This window comes from Rhinolophus ferrumequinum, chromosome 2, assembly GCF_004115265.2.
Source record: "Rhinolophus ferrumequinum isolate MPI-CBG mRhiFer1 chromosome 2, mRhiFer1_v1.p, whole genome shotgun sequence".
Lineage (NCBI taxonomy): Eukaryota > Metazoa > Chordata > Mammalia > Chiroptera > Rhinolophidae > Rhinolophus > Rhinolophus ferrumequinum.
Window position 1 is genome coordinate 540,326 of NC_046285.1, and position 26,098 is coordinate 566,423.

The window sequence follows — 26,098 nt, forward strand, 5'->3', positions numbered from 1 at the left end:
CCGGCTGTTTGTGTATTTTACCGCATATGGCCCTTGGTGAAAACCGTTGAAAAAAGTTTGGACACCCCTGTTCTAGGGTAAAATAAAGCTGAAAGTAAGGTAAAGCTGCCTTAGAGTGAGTGGGAAAATAAGAAGAAAGGGAGAGGGGAAGGAGTGACCTTGCGGTGGAACAAAGGTTTATGCCCCATCATCCCCGCACTGTGACCCTGCCTTGCTCCCAGCTTCCTCCGTCTGCTCCAAACTCCACCTGCTTGAGGCTGCTCAGAGCACCGCACTGCATGCCGATGCCTTAGACCAAATGGCACGGGGCTCTTGTTTGAGAGGGAAAATGGTATTTGTGGGGATGTTGTCAGGCTTGGCGTCCCTGTGTTTGGGGAAGGTGATCATATACTTCCGGGAAATATACAAGATCTTGCCCTTAGCGAGTGCCGTTCGGCTCTCAGGATGGACGTGTCCCCTTTGATCTTCATGGCCCTGGTGGAGCCCTCATCCATTTCCCCCAGAACATCTGCAGCTCTTGAATCAGAGGTGAGTCCTACCTAGACTATGCACGAGGATTGCAGATATTTAGCGTTCACCATGAACCTCCATGGAATGCTCTTTTTGACCCAAACTGCTCACATACCCACACTTACAATAGGGATCTGGAGGGAACACATCTCAACTTGTACAGGCTATGACTCAAAAAATAGGATGGATGTCCTAGAGAACACTTGGGTTTTTTCTAGAAAGGTTTGTGAATACCCAGTGTTAAAAAAAAAAAAAAAAAGCAGCAAATCAGATGTCCACGACAGTCCTCTTTCATTACCTGACTTGTATCTTCTCGTCCAGAGTTATGTCATTGACCCTACAATGTTTGAAGCTCAGCGTCACAGATAGAATGCAGATTCTGTGGAGGTCCTAGGAGGCAAATCAGGTGAGATGGGGCCCAAAGCAGGGAACGTGAAGAGGTGGGGAGATACTGGAGGGCTCTAACATCCATGTGGATAGACCAAGGTAGACCAGATGGTCTGTCAAAAGCTTCAAAAGCTCCATTGTAAGTGGGACCTTTCCAATACACTTTAATCCTTTTCGTCTGGAAAAAAAGCCATCTGGTCCAGGGCTTTTGTTTGCTGGGAGCTTGTTGATTACCGATTCAATTTCATTGGTAATAATCGGTCTATTCAGATTTTCTGTTTCTTCTTGATTCAGCCTTGGAAAATTGTATGCTTCTAGGAATTTATCCATTTCTTCCAGATTGTCCAATTTGTTGGTGTGTAGTTGCTTATAGTAGTTTCTTATAATTTTTTGTATTTCTGTGGTGTCAGTTGTTACTTCTCCTTTTAGTGTCTGATTTTATTTATTTGGGTTTTATCTCTTTTTTTCTTGGTGAGTTTGGTTAAAGGTTTGTCAATTTCATGTATCTTTTCAAAAAACCAGCTCTTGGCTTCATTGATTTTTTGTATTGTTTTTTCAGTCTCTATTTCATTTATTTCCACTCAAATCTTTATTATTTCCTTCCTTACACTCACTTTGAGCTTTGTTTGCTGTTCTTTTTCCAGTTCCCTTAGGTGTAAAGATGGACTGTGTATTTGAGATTTTTCTTATTTCTTTACGTAGGCCTGCATTGCTATAAATTTTCCTCTTAGGACTGCTTTCACTATGTCCCATAGATTCTGGATCATTGTGTTTTCATGTTCATTTGTCTCGAGGTATCTTTTGATTTCTTTCTTGATCTCATTGTTGACCCATTGATGATTCAATAGTATGTTATTTAGCCTCCATGTGTTTCTGTGTTTGTTTGTTTTCTGTTTCTTTTTCTTGTAACTGATTTCTAGTTTCACACCATTGTGGTCAGAGAAGACATGTCATATGATCTCAATCTTCTTAAATGTATTGAGACTTGTTTTGTGGCCTAACGTGTGTTCTGTCTTGGAAAATGTTCCACATACACTTGAAAAGAATGTACATTCTGCTGCTTTGGGGTGTAATGCTCGTAAAATATTATATAATTGTCATTATTTTGCAGAGAACATGATACTATATAGAGAGAATACCAAGGATTCCACCAATAAACTATTAAAACTGATAAATGAATTTAGTAAAGTAGCAGGATACAAAATTAATATTCAGAAATTGGCTGCATTTTTATTCACCAATAACAAATTATCAGAGAGAGAAATTAAGAAAACATTCCCATTTACAATTGCATCAAAAAAAAAAAAGGAATAATCTTAACCACGGAAGTAAAAGACCTGTATTCAAAAAATTATAAGACATTGAAGAGAGAAATTAAAGAAGATACAAATAAATGGAAATATATACCATGCTCATAGACAGGAAGAATTAATATACTTAAAATGTCCATAAAGCAATGTCCAAATGTCCAAAGCAATACATAGATTCAATGAAATCCCTATCAAAATACCAATGGCATTTTTCACAGAACTAGAACAAATAATCCTAAATTTAAATGGACATAAGAGACCCTGAATAGCCACGGTAATCCTGAGAAAAAGAACAAAGCTGGAGGTATCATGCTACCTGATATTAAATTATACTACAAAGCCATAGTAATCAAAACAGCATGGTACTGGCATAATAACAAACACATAGATCAATGGAAACAGAATAGAGTCTAGAGATAAATCCATGCCTATATAGTCATTTAATCTGTGATGAAGGGGGCAAGACTACTCAATGAGGTAGAGACAGTCTATTTAATAAATGGTGTTGGGAAAACTGGACAGATACATGCAAAACAATGAAACTGGACCACCTTTTTACTCCATATACAAGAATAAAGTCAAAATGGGTTAAAGACTTAAATGTAAGATCAGAAACCATAAAACTTCTAGAAGAAAATATAGGAAGTAAAAAGTAAACTCTCAGACATTAACCTTAGTAGTATTTTTACCGATATATCTCCTTGGGCAAGGGAAACAAAAGAAAAAATAAACAAATGAACTACATCAAACTAAAAAGTTTTTTCACAGCAAAGGAAGACATCAACAAAACAAAAAGACCACCTACTGAATGGGAGAAAATATTAGCCAATGACACATATGATAAGGGGTTAATATCTAAAATTTATATTTAAAAAAATCTCACACAACTCAACACCAACAAAACAAACAATCCAATCATAAAATGGGCAGAAGACCTGAACAGACATTTCTCCAAAGAGGACATACAGATGGCCAATAGACATATGAAAAGATGCTTAACGCCACTAATCATCAGAGAAATGCAGATTACAACCACAGTGAGACACCACCTCACTCCAGTCAGAATGGCTATTATCAAAAAAATCAACAAACAACAAGTTTTGGCGAGGATGTGGAGAAAAGGGAACCCTCGTGCACTGTTGGTGTGATTGTAAATTGGTGCAGCCACTGTGGGAAACAGTATGGAGGTTCCTCAGAAAATTAAAACTAGAACAACCTTATGATCTAGCAATTCTACTCTTGGGTATTTATCTGAAGAAATCCAAAACACTAATTCAAAAAAATATATGTACCCCTATGTTTACTGCAGCACTACTCACGATCGCCCAGATATGGAAATAACCAAAATGTCTATCATAGACAATTGGATAAAAAAACTGTGGTATATTTATACAATGGAGTATTACTCTGCTATAAAGAAGAATGAAATCTTACCATTTGGAACAATGTGGATGGACCTAGGGGATATTATGCTAAGTGAAATAAGTCAGATGAAGAAAGACAGTTACCATATGGTCTCACTTATGTGTGGAATCTAAAGAACAGAATAAATGAGTAAACAAAAGAGAAATATATTCTTAGATACAGAGAACAAACTGATGGTTGCCAGATGGGAGGGATGTGGCCGGATGGGTGAGAAACGTGAAGGGATTAGGAAGTACAAATTGGGAGCCACAAAATAGTCACGGGGAAGTGAAGTGCAGTATGGGGAACATAATCCATAATGTTATAAGATCATGTAGGGTGCCAGATAACTGGACTTATCGGGGGGGGGGGGTCACTTCATAGATTGTGTGGATGCCTGACCACTGCACTGTACACCTGAAACTAATATAAAATAATATTGAATGTCAAGCATAATCATATATAGACACACACACACACACACATCACGGGATGTAAAATACAGCATAGGGAATACAGGCAATAGTATTGTAATAGCTCTATATGATGTCAGATGGGTAGTAGACTTGGTGGGGTTATCACTTTGTAAGGGATGTAAATGTCTAATTATTATCTAAAACTAATAAAAAGAGAAAGAAAAATCACCTTGCCCAGCAGGGACCCAGTAGAGGGTGGGGTACAGGATGGTCTCTCAGGGTTCACCTTCCTCAATACTTAGTAAAGACCATAAGCTCTAGTGTCCCTCATACTTTACTTAGCCAGGTAATGAAATCCAGCCTTTTTCAGTCATCAACTGCAGCTCCTTCTGCCCACTATTTTTCATGTGGGTTTGCTGTGGAAGGTGGATTGAAGGGGGCGGAGGCACTCCATTGAGCAGTTGGATCGTCCACTTTTCTTGTTTTTCTTTCCGTTGAAGGCCTGAAAATGTTTTATGGGTCCTGAATCCAACTAAACAAACATTAATTTGTGCTTGTTCTGTGCAAGGTGTCATGGCCAGGCCTCCCAGTGATACCAAATGAATTCACTCCACTACGGCCTGTCAGCGCCTGCCCTGCTGGTGCTGGCCCCACCTGGAGACGACCTGGGGCTGCATCCTGGGGAATGCCTTTGCCCCAGGGGAATAAGACAAGTACTCAAGACACTAGGACACAAAACAGAATGAACTTGGGGATCAAAAGCAAGCCCAAAGCCATGGAGCGCAAGCAGGGGGAATAGCTTCCTGGAAACTTGAGGAAGGTAGCATCACGGAGGTTCTGCTGAGTGGACGGGCGGGAGAACAGCTCAGTCACACAAGCAGAGGCAGGCAGGGAATCAACGGATGCATTTAGAAGAGCCAGTAGCCCAGTGTGGTGGGAGCAGGTGACCGGGGGTCTGGAGCAGGAAACCACGTGGCACAGGTGAGAGGTGCCAGGCAGAGGGGTCTGAGTGAGAGCTGTAGTTACAGCAGGATGGGCCACAGGGGTGCCTGGGGGAGAAGCAGCAGGGTCACTGTGGAGCTTGAGTTTAGAACACTCCCTTTTCTGGGGCTGAGAGGGCAGCGGTACTACGGGAGAACACGTGACGAGAGACTGGGCTGCTTAAGGGAGAAACCTCAGGGACACTCTGGAAAACAAATTTCAGAGCTGTCCAGGGGCTGAAGCATGGGGAGTGGGAGCAGGGCCCTCCGGGAGTCGGGTCTGAATGGTCTGGAGAGCTTCCAGTCCTGAACAAAGGGAGGGCTTTACATACATGCCTCTGTGCCCATGCACGTGAGCAGAGGGTGGGACATGTGACCGAGACTTGACACCCATGTAGACAGCTGCCTGCACATGAGAGAGATGACATCCAGGCCTGACAAGAGCATCTTAAAGTCCAGCCGTGTTTCCCCGAAAATAAGACCTAGCTGGACCATCAGCTCTAATGCATCTTTTGGAGCAAAAATTAATATAAGACCCGGACTTACCTTAATACAATATAAGACCGGGTCTTTATAATACAATATAATAATATAATACAATATAATAATATGATACAATGTAATAATATAATACAATATAATAATATAATACAATATAATAATCTAATCTAATCTAATCTAAGACGGAGTTATATATTAATTTTTGCTCCAAAAGATGCCTTAGAGCTGATGGTCTGGCTAGGTCTTATTTTCAGAAAAACACGGTAGCATTATTTTCTATCACAAGTCCCATCTCCAATTGTCCATGCAGGGCAATGGACTAGAGGTCACAAGGGGGTTGGGTTCTTCAGCCCTACAAGAACTTAAACACAGCCTTCTCTGCTTGAACGTACATCAGCTTTCTTCCTCGCTAAGCTCCTCCGTGAGTCCTGAGACTGACACGGCTGAACCTTGCATACTTCTCAGTATTCTCAGGCATTCCTTAGTCTCACCACACAGGTCCAAGCACACTCTGTTCCCCCCACTGATGTTTTTCCCATCCTTCCTCCTCCTTCAGGACTTGGTTCCAACATCACCTGCCTCGCAAAAACACAACCCACCACATAGAACGCTGAGGTGGAAGTAAGGGGCAGGAGTGGAGCATGGCACTCAAGCTCTCTTCAGAGCCGAAATGCTATCACCACATGGAGTCATTCATCCCACACACATCTCCCAGCACCCACTCATGGTGGGGACGTGGCTGGGAGCCCGTCCTGCCACCAGAAATCCCAAAGAATTGCTCCCATCCCACCCAGCCTGCCTCCAGGAGCTGCCTGAGCTGAAAATCTTCTGGTCCTAGGTGGGTCACAGCCTAGGCAAACCAGGCCACCAGCAGCCCCTGATAGAGAGGAACCACCACCAAGCCGGCAAAACCGCATCAGAGAGAAATCAAAGCGCATGGTTTCATAGAAGCTGCCCACTCCCAAGACACAGAGGCAGTGCCAGAGGCTGAGGACACATACCTGACGCTCCGGGAGCTTTCTCCTTCAGACCTGCAACGAGAGAGAGAACACATGCTTAGAATGCCAGTGCCCGTGCTCCGCGAGAGCCACACAGATCCACACAGATCGTGCAGACGCTGAGGTCCCCAGCTACCCTTCTCCAGCCTCAGCCGAATGTCCCGGGCCCAGCCCCCAGGGTCTCACATCGCCCTTCTTTTGACCTGGAACTCCACCCTGAAAGTCACCTCCCCTTGGAAGCTTTAGGGCTCATTCCCTGCCCCCCCCTTTATAGTGCCCATGACAGTGACTGCAATTGTTTGCCCAGGATCGGAACATCCCAGGAGCTAGAGAGTAACCGCACAGAGGGGCTGTGGTGCTGAACTACATGTGTGGGCTCTGCAAGACAACAACGACTGAATGAATGAATGAGTGGGGCAGTGTGGCTGGCCCCTAGGCGGTATCTGCAGTGTACTTCCCCACTACCAGCTCTATTTTTCAAGGACCCAGAAGTCAATTGCACTGCTTTACAAAGGAGACAAGCCTGAATGTCAAGAAACTGGAATAATTAGATCATATCAAGCACTTGAACTTGCAGAGAAATTGCAAAATACTCAGCATCAATCAAGAGCAATGCCTCCCAGATCTGTAAACCAAAGGTGAGGGAATTCAGGATTAAAGCACACACAGCTGATGGCTAAAGGTATGGCTAGGCTTCCTGGGTCTGAAGGAACAAAGGCCTCTGAGTAAACACGTTCAGGAATCTAATCCGGGCATGTCCCAAATTGGGTTTTATTGCCACAGAGCTTTAGAAATAAAAACAGACAATCCAAAGTCAGACAACTTTTCTTTTGGCAAGCTGCCTTTTCAGTAACTTTGCAGACTAGCTGCATGGCCCTGTCAGCTACACAAATGTCAGGGGATGGCTTCTCCTGTGGAACCAACCTTACTGATCTTAGGAGGCCATCCTGTGCCCTCTTCCTATGTCTGCCACTGCAGTGACAGATGTCATCCAGGTTGTCATTCAAATTAATTGATGGTCCAGCGCAGGACAGTTTCTCTAGGATGCCATCAAGGATTCCAAACACCCGCAGGTGTCGGGGGGTGCACGGCTCTCACCCCAGCCACACAATGACTGCCGAGGCCACAGGTCACTCCCTCTCACCACAGGAGCCAACGGGGAAATAACACTGAAGACGACGACTACGGGAGACACTCCCTATTGGATCCTCACTATGTGCTCAGCACTGGGCTGGGCCCTGACAGACCGGTCATTTTTGATTACTGATGATTTTCACAGCACCTGTCTCCATTGCATAGGTGAGGGGCCGGGGCTTCTGAGGCTGTGTAAGTGCCACGGTGTGTGACCAGCCAGTGCCAAGGCCTATGTGGACTCCAATTTGCTGAGTCTACCCACTCTACTCACTGCTATTCCACCCTCCTGTCACCTGGGCTGCCGGCTAACACAGCAGACTCCTGTGAGAAGTTAGGTCGGAGGCGACTTGCAGCAGGTGATGGAAGGGGACGCGGGCTCACGGGCCCCTGGCCCGGGTACTGCTTACCCAGGCACACCACTGTGACGCACACGGCGTCCATACTTGGTCATTGAGATGACCAAACTCTATTTCTCATATACATTAGTCTTCATCTGTGGTTCCTGGCTCACAACATCCCAAACCCTGGAATTTCTAGAGTGATAAGAACAATGGCAGCATCTTTTGTTACAACATTTGGTCTCTTGTCCCAGTTCCTGAAAACACTTCAAGGCCATCAAGCTGAAATGGATATCTTGTCCTTCATAACGAGCCCCTTTCCACCATAGCCGGGCTTGTGTTAAGGAGGTGACTTTTGGAAAGCACCTAGCATGGGGGCTGGTTGCCAAGGGAACCAACCTTGAATAGAATGTTAGAACTTTCAGTCCCACCCCTAATTTCTGAGATGGAGACAGGGGATGGAGGTCCATTCAATCCCCAGTGGCCATGAGTTATTCAGTCACACCTATGTAATGAAGTCTCCATAAAAACCCAAATGGAGACAGTTCAGAGCATCCACACTGGGGAACCAGAACGCTTCCACATGGCACCATGCATGGGGTGCCAAACTCCACAGGAACAGAAGTTCCTTTGTACAGAACGTTGCCCTAAGAGGTCTGCAATTAAGTTCGCGAACTTGTTGCAATGATGTTGCTAATTTCTTTTGATGTCAGAGGGATAATTCATTATGAATTTGTACCAACTGGACAAACCGTTAACCAAATTTACTATTTGGAAGTGCTGAAAAGGCTGCGTGAAAAAGTTAGACGAAAATGATCTGAACTTTTTGCCAACAATTCATGGCCTTGTATCACGACAATGCACGACGGCACTGTCTGTGAGGGAGTTTTAAGCCAGTCAACAAATAACTGTATTGAAACACCCTCCCTACTCACCTGGTCTGGCCCCCAATCACTTCTTTCTTTACGCAAAGGTAAAGGAAATATTGAAAGGAAGACATTTTGATGACATTCAGGACATCAAGGGTAATATGACGACAGCTGTGATGGCCATTCCAGAAAAAGAGTTCCACAATTGCTTTGAAGGGTGGACTAGGCACTGGTGTCGGTGCATAGCTTCCCAAGGGTCACTTCGAAGGTGACCGTAGTGACAGTCAGCAATGAGGTATGCAGCACCTTTTCCAGGATGAGTTCACGAACGTAATTGTCCGACCTGTGTCTCTTCTTCTAGCTGCTGACTTGTATCTTTTAATATCCTTTGTAATAATAAACTGGTAATTATACTGTTCTGCCTATTTTTGTGTATGTTTGAAGGACTGTTCCACAAGAAAAAATTAAAAAAATAAAACATAAAAGTGAATTTGGGTGCACGCATTACTGGGCTCCTGCCTGCTAAGTCAGGTGGTGAGCGGGGCACGTGATCAACTATGGCTTCTCTGAGATGGACCTGGAGAGGCTGAGCAAACCGTCTTCCTCCCACAGCCACATTACAAAGATAGAGTCAGCTCGTATCTATCATCATGGCACTTTTGTCTGGGTGAGAGGCCCTTCAGAGCATCTCATCAAAGCCATGGACCTCACTCCAGAAAAACACACACTCAGCTGGAAACCCAGTCATGGAACCCCTGTGCACTGGCCACAAAAGAACAAAGCACAGACAGTGGCATTTGGGACAACTGACCCTGATTTCCACAGCTTTTGTGTGCTTCCACCTGGTGTCTTAACCATTTGGGGCTGTGCTGGCTTGGGGAAAGAGCGGGCCAATATGCGCTTGCAGGGCAAGGTGATGCAGTAGGTGTGATCAAACAATACGGTGAATGCTGCTGCCAAGTGCCATCCAGGTGATGTGAACTGTGTTTTCTGACCTTCATGGAATTGTGTGAGCTGAGTTTGCACCCAGGAACACTACAGTGAACTCTGACTATTATAAGGCCTTATTACAGCGTTTAAGAAACGATGTGTGTAGAAAATGGCCTGAGAAATGGGCAACCGGTTTCATCCTCCATCATGACAATGCTGTGTGTCACACATCGCTTCTGGTACGGCAATTTCTGTCAAATAAAAACATCACGGTGTGTCCTTACCCACCTTATTCACCAGATCTGGCACTGTGCAACTTCTGGCTCTTCCCCAAAGTCAAAATGATTCAAAATATCAAGGCAGCTACGACAGTGCTACTAAAGACACCCACGAAAGAGGACTTCCAGAACTACTTCAGAAAGTGGCAAGAATGATGGGATAAGTGTGTTCAAAGTGAGTGGGATTAACGGCAATGTAATTATTTTATTTTATTTTACTGTAATCATTTTTTTTTAATTTAAACATTCACTGTGTTTTTTTAATCACACTTCGTCTAGCCTAAGAGATGGTGCCAAACATAAAAGGTGGCAGTGTTTACTGCAGCACTTGGCCAAGAGAAGATGGGGTGTGTGTGGTCACCGGGGCCGGGAGGTGGGGGAAACGGGGAGATGTAGGCCAGAGGGTACAAAGCTGTAGTTATGTAGGATGAACAAGTCTAGAGATGTAGTGCACAGCATGGGGACTGCAGCGAACAGTGTATTAGATACTGGAAAGTCGCTGAGAGTGGATCTCAGGTGCATGCACCACACACACACACACACACACACACACACACACACACGGTAACTGTGAGAAGATGACATGTCAGTTAGCTTGACTCTACTAATCATGTCACTATGTATATGGATACAAAAACATCAGGTTGTACACCTTAAATACATATTATTTTTATTTAAAAAAGAAAAAAAGGTGATGTCTGCGACGTGAGTGACCAGTCGCTGTACCTGGACTCTGTGACTTCCACAATAGCAGAAATGACACTTCTGCCAGGTTCAGGACTAACCTTTGAAAGACTGGCATCTTTTGCTTTCTGGCTCTTAGAAGCCAGTCACCATGCTGAGAGGGAGCCCATGCAGCCACATGGGGGAGGACCGAGGCCCCTGGCTGTCACCCCAGCTGACCTCCCAGTATCAGCATAGGAGCAAGGCCTCAGCTGATGTCACATGGAGCAGAGAGGACGGGTCCCCCTGGGCCCTGCCCAAATTGTGAAATCCTGAGTACATAGAGGATGATTATGGCTTCAAATCACTAAATTTAGGGGTGGTTTGTTACACAATGGGTAACCCAAATGCTGTCTCGCCTTTCACCCAACATGTGCTCCAATTTCCCAAATTCTCCTCACCCCGTTATGGACTGAATGTCTGTGTCCCTCCCAGGTCCATATGTTGAAGCCCCAACCCCCAGTGCGGCTGTATCTGAGATGGGACCTGTGAGGAGATGCTCAAGATTAAATGAGGTCACAAGGATGGGGCCCTGGTCTGGTAGGCCGAGTGCCCTTCCATGCGGAGGCAGAGACGCCAGAGCTCACTCTCCCCACCATGTGAGGACATAGTGAGAAGGCGGCCGGCTGCAAGCCAGGAAGGGAGTCCGCACCAAAAACTGACCCTGTTGGACTTTGGTCTGAGGCCTCCAGCCTCCAGAACTGTGAGAAATTAGACCTACGTTGTCCAAGCTGCCCAGTCGATCATATTTGGTTACAGTAGCCAGAGCTGACTAATAAGTACCCTCTGCAGCCTAAAAGCCTTTGCACGTCCTCTTCCTCTTACCTGAGATGCTTACCATAGTTAGCACCTCCTGAGCATCCATCACTCTCAGCAGCTACGTCACTAACTAGTGGGGCATCTCCGACAACCCTCCGCGAATTCAGCCAGGCCTCCCTCCCTTTGAATCATGCTTCGATTAATGCCCATTTCCCCAGCTCAGCACAGGGCCTGGCATACAGACGTGCTCCATTTTAGAAAAGATGGTGGCTTTGCCCAGGAAGGCCAAAGCACCCCTTGACCCAGAAGTGTGCCCCTAGGTATAAACACCAGTGAAGCAGGTGGCAAGGCCTGGGGCCATGTGCTCCCGGAGCCTAAGCTGGAATGGGCCCAGTGTGCCCCACAGGAGAATGGATGAATGTGACCCATGCACACAAAGGGCACTCAACAGCCACCCCCAGGAGCAGGGGGAGTCGCCCAGGCAGCCAGTCCCCAAACAGCGCCCGCATCATAACCCATCTGCATGCAGGAACACAGGTAAACTCAATGCCTCAGCTGAGAGGTGCCCACCTGGGAGTTAAAGTATGAGGCCCAGCAAGGACATGAGGGTCACCAAAGTCAGGGCCTCGGTCACCCTGGGGCTTGTTGTCAGGAGGGACACCAGTGGCTCTGGGCTGCTGGGAATGTACCATGTACTGACGAGGCAGGTGACTACAGGGTGACTATAGCAAATCTGCAAACTGCGTGTGTAGGCACATATATGTGTACACACACACACACACACAGACATGTATGACTATATATTTTGTATGTCTCCTATGTGTATAAGCCACAATTTTAAAGTGGAAAAAATGAGCAGTTGTTCAACAAAGCAATGAATTACTATTTTAAAAAGGAGGACAGAGTCCAGTCCCCACCTTGCTCCTCAAACATCCAAGCGGACGGCCCGGGCCTCCCCTGGCAGTGCCCAAACTCCATCACCCACCCCACCCCATCCCACCCCCACAGTCTCTCCAGTAGCAAATGAGTCGAAAAGCAGGTAGCTCTCAGCACCATGTGTTCCCATTGCCTGAATGCAAAGCCCTACTCTAGAAGGACACTGGACACCCTGTCCAGCTGTCCCAGTGGGCATCAGTGCATGCCAACACAGGTCTCACTGCCCCCACATTGGCAGGTGATACAAGACCAGAATGGCCAACAGAAACCTGTGCTATGTCCTTGCCCAGGGGACAGGTTGACAAAGGGCACAGCAGCCCTCTGTCCAGTGGGAGACTACAAAGCCATTTTCAGGAAGCCTGAAGCAAAAGCACGCCAGAGATGGCTCGGGGTGTTCTATCCACAGGAGCAGCAGGAGAGTTCTTGTCCTGTGCTTTTCCTTTCCATTTTATCATAGCCGTGATAGAGAAAAAAGCAGGCAGGCAGGGTTGTGTGTGTGTGTGTGTGTGTGTGTGTGTGTGTGTGTGTGTGTGTGTGTGTGTGTGTGTGTGTGTGTGTGTGTCCGTGCGCGCTTCAATCTTAATCTCCATCTCACCATCTCAGTCTCTCACCCTGGGGAAGCCGGCCACAATCTCCTGTTAGCAGTCCTGTGGAGAGGCCCTGCCACCTCCTGCCACCAGCCACATGCATGAGCTTAGAAATAGATTTCCCAGCTCCTCAGATGAGGTGGCCCCAGCCAACATCTTGAACGTGACCTCCCAAGAGACACTCAGTCACAACCACCCAGCCACGCTGCTCTCGGGTTCCTGACCCAGAGAGAATGAGACAGTAAACCTTTGCTCCTGTAAGCTGCTGAGTGTTATGCAGCAACAGATGACAACACCAATTCCTTTTCAGCGCCTTTCCATCACATCACCCTGCTTGGCTGTCACTCAGCGCCACATGAAACAGCCTTATTTAGAACTACTTGCTGTCTCTGCCTTCCTCATTAGGAGGAACTCCATGAGGACAAGAGATTCATTAGGTTCAGTGCAGAGTCCCCAGAGCTAAGACAATGGAGAGGCACAGAGACACGGCAACACCAGAAGCCCCGTCATTCTGGACACCCTGTGTCTGAGAGGCCAGCAGAGATGAGGGAAGAAGCATGGACCCTGAGCCAGACCATCCTGGTGCCAGCCCAGCTCCCCCCGTTACCGCCTACCTGACGACCTCAGAATGTCACTCAACTTCTGTGAGCCTCAGTTTCCTCATCTGTGGATTGGGGATGATAGTAACAATTAGCCCCCAAGAATGCTATAAGGAGACAAGGCACACACCTGGCACAGTGTAAATGGGTCAATAAAGCTGCCTCTCTCACCCCTGCCTGAAGGTGTAATTTGAGGATGTGAGCTCCTTGCCACTGAGCGGCCGGGCTGCTGGGCAGAATCCCGAAGCCACAGGCTGGAAGGCTGACTTCCGGAGCAGATGGACTTCTGCGCCCTCTGGAAGGCTGAGTTCCATAGTAGATGACACACCCCTGTGCCAGCAGGATGGGGCTTTGCCCGAGCAGGCCCCAGGGAACATTTGCTGCGTGAGCTCATGACAGAGTTGGCGCAAACCTCACGTGCCCACAGCAGCACGTAGCAGAGTCCACTTTTATACAGGACGACACATTCAGGGGATGTCCTTAAATCCCATGGCGGGTCATCACCGGTCCTGGGGCAAAAGGAGCAATAAATGATGCATGGAGAAATAGAGAGCGGTCGGGAAGAACTCTGGAGCGAATGACACCTGTGTTCTGGTCATGGGGTCAGCACTAGGGGAGGCCGCAGGTGTTCGGGAGCGTCCTGGAGCCCCCTGGTTTTCTGCCGGTAAGGACCAGAACCAGGAACAGGACGACCTTTCAAACTGGCGTGAACAGATGTGAGGTCACAGAAGCAGCCCTCCCACCCATTAACCCACTGCCCAGGTGACTGTCCCCAGCAGGTCTTCCGGAGCCAGGATGCCTAAACGTGGGTGCATGCTTAGGACATACTGCCTTAGTTTGGGCTACCCCAGACACACCGAGAGATAAGGATTCTGGTGAAAGGATTTTATTTGGTAGGTAAAGGCAAGAGCGTCCGGAAGGTGAGAAGAGGAAGAAAAGGTGGCTAATACTGGCAGTTATCAAGCAGCCCACCGCTGTGGGAGCCAATCACTGCTGGAGCCATCACTGCGGAAACCTGCCACTGTGGCCACAGGAGTGTGGTCCACCAGGGAGACTGGGGGCCAATGCAGAGCAGTGCAGAGCTCTCCCATCCAAGGGGTAAGGCAACTAGGGTGCTGGCTGAGTTCATTCCCAAGGGAATGGTAAGTCTCCACACTTCAGCCTGCCAGACAGGTGGTCAAGGGGTCTCCAGCAGTGAGGAAATTCCCCAGGCAGAGCAGTGCTGGCAGTTGGAAGTCAGGTCGGTGTGCACTGAGGAGAGCAGGGCACTCTGACAGCCAGTGCTCCCTGGACTAAAAGACAGCCTGCTGCAGTCCTTATTAGAACACAATGGATAACTGAATTCTCATGTAGCCTTCAAAAGTTCAAGGGTGCAAGTGATCATTTTGCCACTCTTATTTCACTTCTCCGGTAGATCTGTAGACTGACTTGTTCAACCTGTGTGCCAACCCCTGCCTTCCGTGACTTGCTTATACATTAGTCTATGGAAAACTGAAATCTACATTTCTCAGACTCCCTTGCAGCTAGGGATCTGCAAATGGCCTCAGCTCTGGACAGATGTCTGCTTGAGATTTAAGATGTGAAACTGAGTGACACAGGGTGGTGGAGGGATGGGACTCCTGGCTGTCAGGGAGCAGAGGGGCCTGCTTCTCCCCCAGAAGCAGGCTCTACTGTCTGGGCTTGAGAGTCACAGGCAGTGGGGTTACCATGGCAACTGTCTAGGGTTGAGTTAGGTGATTCTCCAGGCTGTATACTCCCTGGCTATGAGGCATCCAGCTTGGTGTCCTGGAATCTCAGTGCTAACACTCTGGAATAAATCCCCCTTCTGCTCAAACCAGAAAGAGTGGATTCTGTTGCCTATAACTGAGCACTGTGACTTACAAATTCAGATTCTGAAATCATCTCTATTGTTTTGCTTGTGTGAAGAAATACAGAAAAGCATAAGAAAAACAAGTAAAAATCATCTGTAATCATAGCACCTGGAGGTAATTGCTGTAACGTTTGTGCATATTTCCTTCTGGGCTTTGAATTCTGTTTTTATAAAATGACACAGTTTATATCATTCTGTGCCAGTTCTACTCACTTAATATGGATTATAAACATGTCCCAATGGCCTTGTCCATGATGCCTTTACCCCCCTAGACCAAATCGGGTTCCTCTCTATCCACTATTTTTAAAAACCACATTATTGAGTTACAGTTGACATACAAAGAGCTGTATATATTTACTTAGTATATAGAGCTTGATGACTCTAGAGGTAAGTATACAGCTGTGAAACCATCAGCACAGCCTATGCCATATACATATCCATCACTTCCAAAAGTTTCTTCTACATTCTTTATTTTTTATCATTATTTTTGTGATATTTTAGTATCATTATTTTTAATTATCACTATTTTTGCGATATTTATGATGATGATGATGATTTTAGCCAAGTTTAAGATTATAATACAGCATAGTTAATTATAGGCACTATGATATAACATTAAATCTCTAGCACTTACTCATCTTGAATAACTCAGACTCTGTACCCTTTGACCATCACCTCCCCATTCCCCCCTCCCCAGACTCTGGCAACCACCATTCTACTCTCTGCTTCTATGAGTTTGACTATTTTAGATTCCTCAGATATGTGGTATTGTGTAGTATCTGTCCTTCTATGTCTCGCTTATTTCACTTAGCATAATGTTCTCCTAGTTTGTCCATGTTGTTGAAAATGGGAGGATTTCCTTCTTTTAATAGGCTGAATAATATTCCATTGTGTGTATATATCACATTTTCTCTATCCATTCATCAGTCAATGCACATTTAGGTTGCTTCCATGTCTTGGCTCCTATAAAAAGTGAACATGGGAGTACAGATACCTCTTTGAGATCCTGATTTCAATTCCTTTGGGTATACACCCATAGGTGGATTGCCGGATCATATAGTAACTCTACTTTTAATTTTTTGTCTGGCTTTGGTGTCTGGGTAATGTTGGCCTCACAAATGAGTTCAGAAGTGTTCCTTCCTTTATTGTTTTGAACAATTTAAGGATTGGTATTATTCTTCTTTAAATGTTTGGTAGAATTTACTTGTGAAGACATCTGTTCTTTTATGTTACTGATGTCATAATTTACATCTTTTATATTGTGCATACATCCATTAACAGATTTTTGTAGTTATAATTTTTTTATGTAGCCTTTAAAAACATTTTATTTTAAAAACTGAGATATAATTGACATATAACATTATACTACTTTCAGGTGTACAACATAATGATTTGATATAAGCAGTCTTTTGAGTCTGGCTTCTCTTACTTGGCATAACACATGTGCGATTCATCCATGTTGTTTTGCGTATTATCAGTTTGTTTCTTTTTATTGCTGAATAGTATTCCATGGATATCCCACAGTTTATCAATTCCTCAGTGAAGATACATTCAGGTTGTTCTTAGTTTTTCATAATTTTGAATATAGCCACTATAAACATTTGAGTATAGGTTTTTGTGTGAACATAGGTTTTTATTCCAGTTGAGTAAATACCTAGGAGGGGATGACTGTTTAAATTAATGAGAAACTGCAAAACTGTTTTCCAAGGTGGCTGTATAGCTGCAACTATTCTTAATACTTTTTTGTCTTTTAACTGTTATGTCATGGTTAAAAGTGCTACCATTATAGTATTACATTATTCTGTATTTGTCTATATGTTTACCTTAACCAGTGAGATTTATACCTTTTTATGCTTTTGTGTTGCTGTTTAGTATTCAGTCATTTCAACTTGAAGCACTTCTTATAAGAAAGGTTTAGGAGTAACAAATTCCCTCAATTTTTGTTTGTCTAAGAATACTATACCTGGCATTCGTTTTTAAAGAAGGTATAATATTCTTGGTTGGCAGCTGTTTGTTTATTAAAAAAAACAAAAAACTACTGTAAATATGTCCTGACCTTCAAGATTTCTGCTGAAAAATCTGCTGATATTCTTATGAGGTTCCTTCATATGTGATAATTCACTTTCTTCGTACTATTTTCAAAATTGTCTTCAATTGTGCTCGCTTCGGCAGCACATACACAAAATTGTCTTCGATTTTTGACAATTTAATTTTAATGTGTCTTGGTGTATTTTTTTTTTTCAGTTCAGCCTATTTGGGATATTTTGGGCTTCATGAATCTGGCTGCTTGTTTCCCTGCCAAGATTTGGGAAGTTTTTAGCTATTATTTCTTTAAATAACCTTTTTGTCCCTTTCTATTTCTCTTCTTTTTTTTGAATTCTTGTTAAGTTACATTGGTTTTCTTGATGATGTCAAATAAGTCCCAGAGACTTTCTTCACTCTTTTTCATTCCTTTTTCTTTTTGCATCTCTAATTTCAAATAACCAGTCTTTGAGTTCACTGATTCTTTCTTCTGCTTGATCAAGTCTGATATTGATGCTCTCTATTGCATTTCTTTTTCAATTCAGCCATTGTATTCTTTAGCTCCAGAGTTTCTATTTGTTTAGTTGTCTAGCTGCATTCTCTTGCAGCTCACTGAGCTTCTTTAAGATGATTATTTTGAACTGTTAGACAACCTGTAGATCTCCATTTTTGGGGGGTCAGTTACTAGAGCTTTATTTTTTTCCTTTAATGATATCATATTTCCCTGATTCTTTGTAATCTTTGTAGTCTGTGCTGGTGTCTGAACATGTGAAAAAGTAGTCACCTATTCCAGTCTTTATGAACTGGCTTCAGAAGGGAAAGACCTTCACCAGACAGCCCAGCTAGAGATTCTAGGGACCTTTCAAAACTTTTCTATAGATGTTCCTCTCAGTCCTTCCTGTAGGGCTAGTCTTAAGACTGTGTGCCTTCCCTTGATCCCATAGAGCTGTGTCAGATGCTGAGAGCAGCCCTTTCCTTTTCCTTAGGGCAGTGATTTGATATGCTGGGGCATTGTGTGCGAGTTCCACTCCCCTCCCTCCATCCTGAAGGATTTTAGGATTTTGTGCCTTCTCCCTACTCCACAAAGCCATGTCAAGTGCCAAGAGTCACTCACCCCTTTCTCCTATAGCAGTATAACGAGGTGCAGAGACAATGGACATAAGTTCCACCTCTATCCCTCCATCCTGAGGGAGCAGTCTCAGGGTTGTGCACCTTCTCCTAATCCTGCAAAGTCAAGCTGATTGCTGACATCCTCATTGGCTGATGAGATCCACATGCCACTGGTGGGAGCATGTGGGACAACCTCTGCATGGGATGTGGTTCGTGGGGAGTGTGTGCTCCCTTTGTTATGAGCCTTTTCCTTTTCCTTTGTTCTTCACTGCTCCCAGATGATCCAACTATGCCATTTTACTCAGTGTTCTGCGTGTGCTGAGACAAGTAGACCTCTTGGACAGAGCTCCAAAAGGCTGGGAATCCAGCCCCTCACTTGCTCTCTTTTTCTCTTACAGGAGAAGTTGTGGGGCAAGAGAATCTCTCTCAGCTCTGAGTTTTATTGGCCTGGGGGAAGGGTAATGCAAGCAAAGAGAACCTTTTCAATGTAATCTTGGATTCTGTGGTCAGTCCATTGAGGAACTGGAGCTTCCCCACTGGACTCCAGAACTCTAACAAAAGCATTTTCATCCGTAGATGGTTGTCAAATCTCTGTTTCTATGGGGGGAGGAGGGCTGGAATCTCCTATCAGAACCTTACTGATACTCCTTCGCTCCCCCCACTCTTATACACTTGGCTCTTAGAACAAAACTCAAACTCTTACAAAGCCTGAAGGATCGGCCCTGCTCACTTCCCCAGCTTCCAACTTTCCCCTGGCTTATCCTGGTCTAGCCATACATCTTACAGCACATCCCTCACACAGACAAGTTCCCCAACTCCTGTATTTTGGTAATTCCAGTCCTCTCTGCTTGGATGATCTTTCCCTGGCTGTACATTCTGCTGGTTCCCTCTCATCTTTTGGATTTCATTTTAAATGCCAGCTCTTAAGACAGGCTTTCCTTGTCTCCACCACCTAAACAGCCCTCCCCAACCTACCCATGATTCTTTACCACATTACACCATTCTTCCTTCTCTGTACTTGTCACAATCTGAAACTGTCTGTTTCATTTGCTCATTTCCTGATTGTTTGTCTTCCCCACTAGTGTATCAGCTCCAAGACAGCAGGCACTGTGTCTTGTCACTACATTACCTGTCCATTCCCTGAAAAATTCTTTTTGTCTTAATTTTAATTAATTCAATATAGAACTCAACTGTTTATCATACATAAATCCACATGACTATACTACAAAGGGGGGTTCTTTTTCACTTAACGTTACAATATACACAGTAAGTCCAGACCATATCTTACAATCTGCACACAGGTATTCAGCCTTTTCCATGCTGTTTATGTTTACAATGCACAGAAGTCCTGTAACCAAATCATGTAGTAAAGCACACAAAACTGGACTGTAACACGACACAGTATGAGGAAGCACTGGGTTTTGTGATTTCCTTTATGTAAATAGCGGTTTAAAAACCGCTTTCATTTTTTGGTGCTTTTTAAGATGTGACAACCAGCACAGAAAAAAAATGACCTGACCCATATAATATCTTTACCTTATACTCCTAAACAGCAGTAACTACTGAATTTCTTTTGATATTGCTATACTCAAGATGATATCCTTTTATTCACTGTAAACCTTTATGAAATACCAAGTTCAAAAACCATCCACAGGCTTGACATTTAATTACAAAATAAATATGGATTTCCTGATTAACAACAAAAAAATTTTGTGGTTTATAAAAACAGATACTTCCAAGTTTCCATTCACATTCACATAGTTTTTTAAGCTTTTGTTTTGTCACTGTATACATATAAAAACGTGCTTTCGCGCAGAAAAAAAATGGACCTCGCCAGCCACATGGAACTGACCGATAAAAAGTAATGTGGTGTCCTGCTGAGTTGCTCTGAACAGGGTTATCGGCAGAGGTGGGTTACTGCTTCTTTTCTCGGCTTCTTTTCATCCTGGACAGGTAAGTTATTCATCCTCATTCAATTACTCATCCCAATTCAACCGCTCAAAAGTGTGACACCCTAAAATTGATCAATTTAAAATGGGAACACAACTTTAGCAACTGCTAGACTGTGTTACATTAAGGCAGCATAATCTCAAACCGAGGCACCTGTTAAACACCAGCCTGTTCACTTCAGGTCATGCGTGCGAGTTTTGCTTTACTCGTGCTCATATGTGGACCTGTTGGTGCAACCAAGGTCTTGCTTTCAAGTTTACAAGAAGATTAATCGGGAATACAAGAATCAACTGCTGGTTCCATAGCTTCTGGAACCAGTGTCCCTTAACCCTCAGACGCCTGAATGCATTTAGAATGTAACAGATGTTGTGATCTTGAATTAGATGTCAAGCTATTATGTTCAGTACACAGATTGCTGTGGATTCAACAACAGTTCCAGTTTTGTTTAAGCAATAGCACAGCCATAATTTTCAACTGACATTTAAAATTGGTCTAGTTACACCTTGTATCTAATTGCAGAACTGCTACATTATTGGTTACAGACATTTATGTGCTATAAAAACAGCTTTGGTACAATAAGTTATCAAAAAAGAAAATAAATTTTTGTAAAATTCACAGCACAATTGTGAGGCATAAAAGCAATCACATAAAATCCTGCATTTTTGTGCAAAAGAAATGGTGGAGATATCACGTGCAGAGAAAAAGCAAAAGCAAAAGTAAAAAGCAGGAAGGGACACAGCTATAGCTATTTCCATCAAAGCAAACCACTACTTCTGTGACCTTCGACCAATAAGGAAGTCAACTTTATGACACACGCAAAGTGACCTTACAATACCTTATGAAAGGCCTCTTGAATTACCCATTCTCTGTTTCCAGCATTAAGGATTGTCTGCAAAAGCATGTCCAAAACTGATTGCATCTGAAATGGTAGGCTCTTCTAATTTCGAGTCCAAATCCACAAGGCCAAAGGTTATCCCAAAGACCACCACTCAGACCTCCCCAGGACTGGCCACGACTGACCCGTTGATTGCTTCTCAGTGCACCTTGGTTGGGAGACCAGTCACGTTCCATTACTATCTTATCTTACTGTGGCCTCTCCCATAGGAGACCCACAGGACCCCGTGTAATTGCTGCTTTGCTCCTCAGTAGGTTCAGACAGGAGAGTTCTGATCCCTGCCACTTAGCATGCTTACTGTGCCTTACAAGGTCCAACACAACCGTCCCTTGCATACAGCTGAAGGTGACGTTTGTGTAAGCTGGAGGTCCCTCTTCCTTACAGTACTGCATTTCTGTGCCCAAGTGTGTTTAGAGGACTTAAAAACCCAAATTCCCCCGCCCACCCAAAACAAAACAAAAACTAAAAAAAGGAAAAAAAATAAAGACACTCTCATGGGGCCCTTTATACAAATCATGTGCAGTGTCTTTTTATTTTAAAATTAGTTGGCAAATGAACAAGACAAACATCTGAGCATGAACTTTTGTGGACTAGAAAGACAAAAACCCCACTATGACTGGGATGTGGCAAGTTAAACTGAGGGAGATGAAAAGAGGACACCTCTGAGCTATCCATGAAGATGGGTGTCATGTCAATGTCCGAACGGATGGTGTCCTGGGGGCAAGGTGTCTGTGACTGGGAGGCCGGAAGGTGCATGGAGCCAAAGGCAGAGCACACATGCTTTATTCCCAGGCTTCCTGGGACACAGCCAGGGGTTTCTCACTGCTGCACACAGCTGGACATTCTCAGGGTACAACCTGTAGCCAGCAGCAGCCTCGTAACTCATAGCAGCCTGTTTCTCAGCAGCCCACAGCAGCAGCCCTGGGGCACGGGCCCCACAGCCCCCTGTCTCAGCAGCCCTGTACAATACAGCCCACGGTTTCCACCATGTTTCCGCCTCCGCTGTCCCCTAACATGACCGGACCCCTTTATACCGTACAGAGACAAAAGAGGTGCACAGCCAAGGTGCCGACATAAGCGTGTACACAAACAACATCTTCAGGATGGATGGCGCTTGCATGACACTCTATCTTATCGGACTGGAGGGCCACTCAGAGCCAGCAGCTGGCCGGGGGAGGGGAGCCTGACTAACTCTATTGTCCGTACAGTGGGTTTGGACAAGGCTCTTTTAAAAACTTCATTGTCCCTTTGCAATCTTTTCAAGTTAAAAAAAAAAAAAAGTCAGCTTTGCCCTCCTGTCATGGTTCAGTGTGTTAACCTCCTTCTGATTCAAGCAGCTTTGCACTTTGTTTTTTTTGGGAAAAACCACTTCTATAAAAACACACAAGAAACAAACTCAACTTTCAACTTACTTATGAGCTAGCTACAGGACTGTGTTGCACACAAACTCCTGTCATGGGGACTCTTCTCTATCGGCCCTTGCCTCATTGTCAGATGTCCTTCAGTCATGTAATGTGCAGGACCTGTATTAGCAGAAAACTGGTATGTGGGCTGTCTGGCTATGCCAGCCTCTTGGCGGGGATTGGAGTAAACGGTTAAATTCACATCATAGCTCCATTCTGTCCAAAGCCCAAGGTGTTAGCAGCCACTGGGCGATTCTAGTAGGCCTGATTGCCTTGATTCCCAGCAGAGGAAGAAGACGTAGAGGAAGAAGTCGTAGAGGAAGACAAGGGTGTCATGGAGTGGTGACTGTGGCCCACCTCCATAGAATCCTGGGTAGAGGAGCTATTCGTTGGAGAATTGTAGACCCTTGGCCTGCTCCGGTTACCCAAGGCTTGTTGTCCATGGTGGTGGTGGTGATGGGAACTGTTTCCATGGTGATGATGCAATGCATTCTGTTGAGGGGCTACATAAAATGCTGTTTCTTGAACAGGATAAGTTTCAACAGTAACTTGTGTAGGAACTTCAGTGCCTGACCAACCAAGGGGAGCAGGAAATTGCTGGCGCACCTGGGGACTTTGCGTCTCGCAGTCCATGGCCTGGACAGCAGCTCTGAAGTGCCCACCACTCTGCCGGTGCTGGTGAGTTGGGTCTGATCTGCCTTACCCACTGTTGCTCGTGCCCGACCACCCACCTGAGCTTGACGACGTTCTCAAGATGGTGCCCGAGGACCGTGACTGCTCCATTGCGGGGCTCGCGGACACACTATTACTTGTATTTGTACCTTCATTGGCTGTTTTCTTGAAAAAACTGTGCTGCAGGGCACAGTAAGGTTGAATTCAAGTTTTAGGGTCACAATCAAGCATCCTTAAAATGAGGTCTTTGAACTTCAAGTAGTCAGCTACCGTATGACCCAATTCCCCAGCATGACCCCCACCAGGCCCTTCTGTTTCTACTCCAAGAATATGAAGTTTACAGGTTCCTGGAGGTTTATACTCCCATTTTCCATCTTTGGTCTTCTTTAAGTTCCAAGTTCCATCTGGCAACTTCTCAAAGAGCTTTCTTGCTTTTGGTGCTTGGTCAAGAGTGTGAGCAGGTGGAATACCCAGGGCTTCCACTAATTTACTTACCTGATCTACCTCATTGGCTCCACTGAGCAGAGGTTCTCCAGTGTGCATTTCAACCAAAATACACCCACGGGACCATATGTCAATCGCAAGGTCATACGCATTCCCAGTAGCACCTCTGGAGACCGGTAAAAGCGACTCAATATACTGGTATGTCCTCTGCCCCAAATGACAAGAACTGCCGAAGTCAACGTGATCTTGACTGCACTGCGTTTGGAGTTACAGAGAAGGATGTTCTCAGGTTTTAGGTCACAGTGAATGATACTAAGTTCTAGAGTCACAAGGAAAAGCTGTGCAAACTTTTGTGTTAGGTTCAAAGAAACACCTCGAAAACTGGTGTTCCGCAACACGTCATAGAGGTTGTAGGACAGCATTTCAAAAACTAAAGAGATGGTTTTGAAACATAAAGTGGCATTTCAAATATACTATGTAGTATTATTTCATTTCAGTGTCATGTTTGTTCATGAGCTCAAGAAGTCGCACTGCTCTCTGGGCTTGATTCCGAAAAGCCTTCTTTCTTTATGATTTTAATGGCAACCCACTCTTGCTCCACACGCTCACACGCCTTTACAACCTGTCCAAAGGAACCTTTGCCTATCAAGGAATCAATTTCGTAACGATCCATCACTTTTGTGTGTTTTTTACAATATAACCATAGTTCTCATTGTCATAGCCATCACCGTCAAGTTGAAACCTTCTGCTCCTCCTCATGACTAGAATCCTCTCCTTGGCCCTGTTGGTGCCTTCGCTTCTTTTTTGCATAGTAAACTTCATTAATATGCTTATGTGTTTTGATCAAGTCAACAGAGCGTTTTCTCAGGGAGGCAGTTGCTGGATCAGGGAAGGTTTGGGGCATCTGTAACATGACAATATCAGGCATCACCTGTTGGTTAGAGGCTGCTGAATCTGGTCAGAATAAGGGAAGGCAGAAACCTGTTGGTCACTTATGTTTGGCTGGCGACGGTCACTGTACTGACATGAATGGGGCAGCTGTCCAGCCATTGGAAGGCCAGCAGCGTGGAATGAAAATAACGGTGCTAGCCGAACAGATGAAGGTTTGCATGCTGAAGTCTCTCCTCCTGCATGCATCGTCTTCTTTCAAGTCTCATATCATCCTGATGGGGTGGGGGAGAGGAGGGAAGAGTCCAGCCGCAAAACTATAGCACAGGACGGTGGCCGGGCGCTCACGCCTCTCCTTCCCATGCTCTCAGCCTCCGGCTCCGCCACTGCGCTCCCGCCCCGCCCCGGGCGCTCCCGGCTCCGTGGCCCAGCCGCAACCTTCTCGGTCTCTCTCCGGCTCGCGGTTCCAGCGGCACCCGGGGCCGGGGAGGCGACAGCCCCCTCCCCGGCAAATACCGCTGTCCCCGGACCCCGACTCCCGGCGGCCGCGGCGAGGCAGGGCTCCCAGTCGCGACGGCTCCCCGCAAAATTCTTTTAAAGCAACATTTTAAATGGCAACATAACAGTTGATGTATAACGTGCCATACTTGGCTTTGCCCTTCGTACCAGTGCATATGTAGTAGTTTCCAACTATAAATAGTACTGCAAGAAATATCTTTCTGCATAACAGTCTTTGTCCCTGCCTCTGGTGATTTTGTTAATAGTCTCCAAAGTAGAAACACTGTGCTCTTTGGAGCATAAATAATTTTAAGGCTCCTTCATACACACGGCCACACTGCCTTCCAGAGAGTCTGCACTGAAAACCTACCATAGACCTGAACGTGAGAGCTGAGACCAGGGATGAGTCTTTCAGGCCAGCCGTGCACGAGTCACCAGATTCTCACGCAGGAAGACTGCAGTAGGGCTTGAGATGCTGCCTCTTTACCCAGCTCCCAGGAGAATTCCTCCACAGGCTCTTATCTTTACGCCTTCCTGCCCGTTCTTTCCTGTCCACTGACACCGCTTCTGAGCACCTGGCCCCCAGCCCCCCAGGCTAGCAGCCCCAGCAAGAAACCCTGTGCTCATGTCTACTCTGCTTGCCTTGGGCCCTGTCTCCATTTGGCCCTCAGTTCCAGGCTCCACAAC

General features: G+C 45.2%; 1 protein-coding gene and 1 pseudogene across 1 annotated transcript in view; both read right to left on the reverse strand.

Moving 5' to 3' along the window:
• The window catches only part of IQSEC1 (IQ motif and Sec7 domain ArfGEF 1), a 467,442-nt gene that overhangs the window by 294,390 nt on the left and 146,954 nt on the right, over positions 1 to 26,098 (reverse strand). The window contains exon 2 of the mRNA XM_033091241.1: positions 6,510 to 6,539. The gene's annotated coding sequence lies outside the window, so the exon portion shown is untranslated. The remainder of the gene's footprint in view (positions 1 to 6,509; positions 6,540 to 26,098) is intronic.
• On the reverse strand, positions 23,472 to 25,210 carry LOC117013795 (dual specificity tyrosine-phosphorylation-regulated kinase 1A-like; annotated as a pseudogene).